Genomic DNA, 6,079 nt, shown 5'->3' on the forward strand with positions numbered 1-6,079 from the left:
TTTCTAACGATATTTTTAAAAATTGGTTATATAGGATTTTTGACAAAGTTGTTGACGTATATCCAAAGAACTACTTCTCAATCTAAAATAGGCATTACTAAATATTCATTTTTTAAAAAACCTTATACCAAGTGATGTATTCAACAGGGACTCTTGCCCAACCACACAGTTTCTCAGGCTGAGGGTGAACAAGGTTCTGATACAGGGCGGGTGTCTCCAGCACTGTAGAGATTAGAGAAGGAGAAATGATGGGCAAAGGTTGAGATATTGAAATGCAAATTACATGTAAACAGAAAATATCATTTCAATGTTTTGCTGAGACAGCTGTAAGGTCTCAGGCCAAAGGCTCATTTCCTTAAGAGAGCTTTTGTTTCTTTTTTCAGGAAATGGAAACCACAGACAGAAGTATGGACAGTGGAAGCAGCTGCTCACCTTTCCCAGGCCTGAAGGAGTAAAGAGCCAACCTGTGTTTCCACTGGCTTCTCTCCCCCACTTGGAGTAAGAGGAGGGAACGTCGTCAACTCAAGACCTTAGCATTATGATGTTAATCCCAAGAGTGGGATTACCCACTTTGTATTTTTGTGAGTCAGACTGTATGCGCCTTGCACTGGTTCCCAGGAAAGCAGCTCTCTTGTCTTCCATTTCTTCCTAGAGAGGAGTGCGTGAGTGTGTGTGTGTGTGTGTGTGTGTGTGTGTGTGTTGAAGTTGGGTGGGGTGGGGTGCGGCCAGATGGGAAAGAGACTGGAAATCAGGTAGTAGGTTTTATTTCTTTCTCAGGAGCAAGGGAAAGCCAGGATCATGTACAAAAACCATGGTTATCAAACACGGCTTTTCTCTTTGGCAACTAAGAAACTAAACACTCCTGGAGCACCCAAGATTATAACCTTTGGTGCTGAGACATTCACTTTCCATTGTTCTGTAAAATCACTTTTACTAACAATGAAAAAGACATTGAAAAAGACAGCCCCAACCTTGTCTTGCTTAATTAAACAAACTTCCCTTTCTTGAGGAAGAAGAGAATATATTTGATTGGTGGCAGTTATATATGAGAATTTACTTTTGTGCTCACTTTCGTTTCAGTGGAGTGTACCCCACAAGCAACACGTAAGTGGAAGAATTTGAACTCGCTCATCTTCCACATACTGAAGTTCATGATCTCATTGCTGTACTATGGTCTCATTGAAGGATGATTACTTGGACTTTGGGCCAAATTAATGATTAGAGGTAAAATAAGTGTGAGGTTAATTACATGCTAGTGTTTACCAAACACAATTTTCTGAATAAAATTAATCTACTTCTTATATCTAAGACTAAAAACTCCTATTAATATATCATGTAACTATGGTTATTAACATAAATCTAAAAGGCTTTCATTCATCAAAACATTTAGCAAGTGCATTCAAAGGGTCAAGGTGCTAGTCTATAGCACCAGCAAATATAGTTCTTTATGTTGTGCACTCTACAATTCCAGATCATTCATATTACAGTGCACAACGTGGTGTACTTGAAAGACAATTCATTTATGAAGAGGAATAAGCTCTAGGTTTTGCCATCGAAGGAGTTTGAACTAGAGTTAAACAAGTGAACTCTTGCTTTTGAAGACATCTAAAGAAAGAAGGTCCAGATTCTGCCAGCCCACTTTTGGATATTTTCATTTAGTTTTCAATGTCAATAATTTTTGTTTCTTGTAGACATTTCTTTATTTTTTTTTTAATTTTTTAACGTTTTTTATTTTGAGACAGCACGTGCAGGGAAGAGGGGCAGAGGGGCAGAGAGAGAGAGAATCTTAAGCAGGTTCCATGCTCAACATGGACTCTCATGCAGGACTTGATCTCACGACATGACCTGAGCTGAGATCAAGATCCCTGTGCTTAACCAACTGAGCTACCCAAGCACCCCATATTTCTTGTGGATATTTCTTTACCCAATAATGACTCTTCATTACTGTCATCTTCTTCCTCATTAAAGATGACTGAGGCATACAGGGATGTCAATATTCAGATGAGGGAAGAAGGAAATGAGGAGAAAGCATTTTGGTGACATATGTCCGTGTAACCTGCCTTCACAGAGGGAAGTAGATTCATCTCCACCCTAATCCCTGCCTTCTTAGGTAGATGAGCTATGATGACACAAGGAATTTCAAGGAAATGACTCTTAGCATTATTTCTATCACAGAAAGAGAGAGATGGCCCTTTGCTCAAGAATTTGTAGGGAAGCAAAAGTTGCTAAAAGGATTGGCTTCTCCTTTGGACTCACACATTCCTAAGTAGTGTAACTGAGAAAAATATGCATGCAGAAACCACTAGTATAAAAACAATGACATTTGGAGAGCATAGATAGATATTAGGATAGTAAATTGCACACTCATATAAGGAAAATAAAAACAAATGTCCTCAAAGTGTAGAAGGGAACTAGAAAAACATCATAATGTGAGAAAAACTGTCATCTCTTTTGCCTTGAGTTAAATATCACAAAAATATCATTTCCAGTTTCAACATTTCTTCCACTTTCCATTTTTGAACTTGCTCTTTAAAAAAATTAGAACATTTATTCAATATTACTAGGTTCATAATCTGAGGCTACTATTTTTATAAACATGCAGTAAGATATACCATGCACTGTGGTCATTATAAGACTGTGGTGAAAATTTAGAGACCCTTTTCCATACCAATGCAAATATAAAAAGAAAGTATGTATTCAGCATTTCTTTGTATTTGCCTTGCATATGCTATATTTTTAATTTTATTTTTTTATTTTTTAAAATTTACATCCAAATTAGTCAGCATATAGTGAAACAATGATTTCAGGAGTAGATTCCTTAATGTCCCTTACCCATATAGCCCATCCCCCCTCCCACAACCCCTCCAGCAACCCTCAGTTTGTTCTCCATATTTATGAGTGTCTTCTGTTTTGTCTCCCTCCCTGTTTTTATATTATTTTTGTTTCCCTTCCCTTATGTTCATCTGTTTTGTCTCTTAAAGTCCTCATAGGAGTGAAGTCATATGATTTTTGTCTTTCTCTGACTAATTTCACTTAGCATAATACCCTCCAGTTCCATCCATGTAGCTGCTATTTTCAAAAGCATAAGACACATTCTCTGTCTTCACGGAACTTATCTTCTTATAAGATAATAAAAAAAACTAAAATTTATTAATAAATGCCAAGCTATTATGCAAAGGCAAATTGCATGCCACAAAAAATGACAACTTTGGGAAATATTTGTTCTATTTATGGAAGAAAAATGGTTACTGTCCTTAACATATACAGAGTTTTAAAATGACAAGAACATAAATATTTTAAAAGAAAAATAGGAAAAGATTAATAATAGTTTACCCACCCCATTAAAAGCAACATTAAATCGAGATAGTATAAAAAAGTCAAGCTCTGATATAATTTTAAAAATGTCAATTAAAACAATGAGATAACTGACCATTTTTGAATGTAAGATTATAAAGTCCATAAAGTTTTTCCAAGTCACTATAATGAATAAAAAGTTCATTGGTATTCTGTTGATGAGAATTTAAACTGATAGAGACTTTACAATTACATACTTCTGATTAGCAATTCTGCTTCTAAAAATTTTTCTGAAGAAATAATTTTACTTGATAGTGAAATTCAGCATAAAACTGTTATATATAATATAATTTTATTTTGGGGGTAAAATGTGCAAAACTTTTAGAATGTTCTTTAAATACACAAATATTAATAGTTGTTTCTGTATGTGAAATTTAGAACAAATTTAAATTCATATTTCTTATATCTTCTAGAATTATTTTACAATATGCCTCTTTATTTTTATAAACAGAAAAAAGCAAATATTTTATTTATTATTTTATTATCACTTTTAAGAGAAAGAGAGAAAATGCAAGCAGCAGGGCACAGAGGGAGAGGGAGAGAGAGAATACTAAGCAAGCTCTATGCCCATTACAGAACCCAACCCAGAACCGACCCCAGACTTGATCTCACGACTTTGAGGTCATGACGTGAGCTGAAATCAAGAATCAGATGCTTAACTGACTGATCCACCCAGGCACCCTGCAAAAAGCAAATATTTTAAAATGTTAAGTTCCTCTCAAATTTTTTTTCTCACCTGCCATAAACTAATTTTCTAATTTCTATAACACCTCATAGAATTTATTTATTTATTTATTTATTCATTCATTCATTCATTTGTTTATATATTTGCTTATTTATTTATTTTACTGGAGAATGACATTGAAAGAATCTAAACTTCTTAATTACTTCCGTTTAGACTGGTTGATGTACACAAAGGACCAATTTCAAAGAAAAAGGAGTACATTCACTGTGAATCTTTTCTGTAAGTCTTGTTTTTAAATTAATGTTTATTTTTATTTTGGGGGCAGCAGAGAGAGAGAGGGAGACAGAGGATCCAAAGCCAGCTCCATGCTGACAACAGAGAGCCTGATGTGGGGCTGGAACTCAGGAGCCATGAGATCATGACCTAAGCCGAAGTCAGGCACTTAACCGACTGAGCCACACAGGTGACCCTGTAAGTCTTTCTTAATCTCTCTTCCATCTCTATTATTTTATGTGTTAAGCTTGCATGACTTGGAAGTCATAAGTTGTTTTCTGAAGCTGATTTGTTACCCAGTATTGATAAGCCCTTAGCCAAATCATTTAGAATCTCTGAATTTCATAGGTAAAATTTGAGTTACTGACGTTAAGCCTGCCTTAAATCAATAATGATTTATAAATCAGCAAGGCAAACACAATACTTTTCTTCTTTCCCTGTTATAGTATCTGGAATATGATAGTTTTGGAAACTAAATAAATAAATGAATGGATAGATAGATTAATGGAAGAATTGACCCTGGAATATTGGTGTCTCCTTGAAAGCAAGAGCAAATTTCTATTCATGATTCTCAAAGCATGCTTTTCAAACCAGTAGCATCAGCATCATCCTGGAGTTTGTCTGAATTACAAATTCTCAGGCTCCATCCTGGAGACTGGGGGTTGGGACTCAAGAATCTGTGTTTTATGAAGCCCTCCAATATTTGCTTCTTATTTAAAAATCTCTGACTTAGGTTACTTTTGAATTAATATATACTGATTAGAGTTTGATGAGTTCATTGATAATGTAGTTGCCAGGCAATCCATACACATTTGAATAGAGTTTTTCTGAAATTAACACCTAGTGCCAAACTTTGCAAATTGCACTCTTTGCCATGTGTCATACAAAAGTGTTTATATTTATTTTAATTGGTGCATGTGGTTAGTTGTCCATACTTGAGCATTTAGCATTTGGACACTTTTACAAGAAGAATCTAGATCTCTAAAAATTATGCCCTCGTTTTCTGCATGGAAAAATACACTGGATCCGGCATCATCATCACATTACTCACCCACTACAGAGACAAAGTATTATCTTTCGTGAATTGTTGTTTTTCTTAATCTCAAGCTATTTCATAAGTTGTCTATGAGGGGCACCAGGGTGGCTCAGTCAGTTGATTGTCTGACTCTTGATTTTGGCTCAGGTCATAATTTCACAGTCATGGGATGGAGCCCTGTGTTGAGCTCTGCACTGAGCATGGAGCCTGCTTATGATTCTCTCTCTCTTTCTCTTTCTCTTTCTGTTTCTCTGTCTCTCTCTCTCTCCCTGTCTCCTACCCACTCTGCCCCTCTCCTCCACTTGCACTCTCTCTCTCTTTAAAATAAGAAAAAAATCGGGGCGCCTGGGTGGCGCAGTCGGTTAAGCGTCCGACTTCAGCCAGGTCACGATCTCGCGGTCCGTGAGTTCGAGCCCCGCGTCGGGCTCTGGGCTGATGGCTCAGAGCCTGGAGCCTGTTTCTGATTCTGTGTCTCCCTCTCTCTCTGCCCCTCCCCCGTTCATGCTCTGTCTCTCTCTGTCCCAAAAAAATAAATAAACGTTAAAAAAAAATTAAAAAAAAAATAAAATAAGAAAAAAATTTAAAAAAATAATAAATTGTCTATTAATGTATGGGTGATTCATTTCTCCAGTTTGTCTGGGACAGACTCAGTTTATACCTTTGTCCTACAAAATTATTCATAGTCTTACCTTTGTCTCCAAAGTGTCTTGGTTTGGATGATAAATTATAGG

This window comes from Herpailurus yagouaroundi, unplaced genomic scaffold (assembly GCF_014898765.1).
Source record: "Herpailurus yagouaroundi ecotype Mexico unplaced genomic scaffold, PumYag 28, whole genome shotgun sequence".
NCBI classification, from domain to species: domain Eukaryota; kingdom Metazoa; phylum Chordata; class Mammalia; order Carnivora; family Felidae; genus Herpailurus; species Herpailurus yagouaroundi.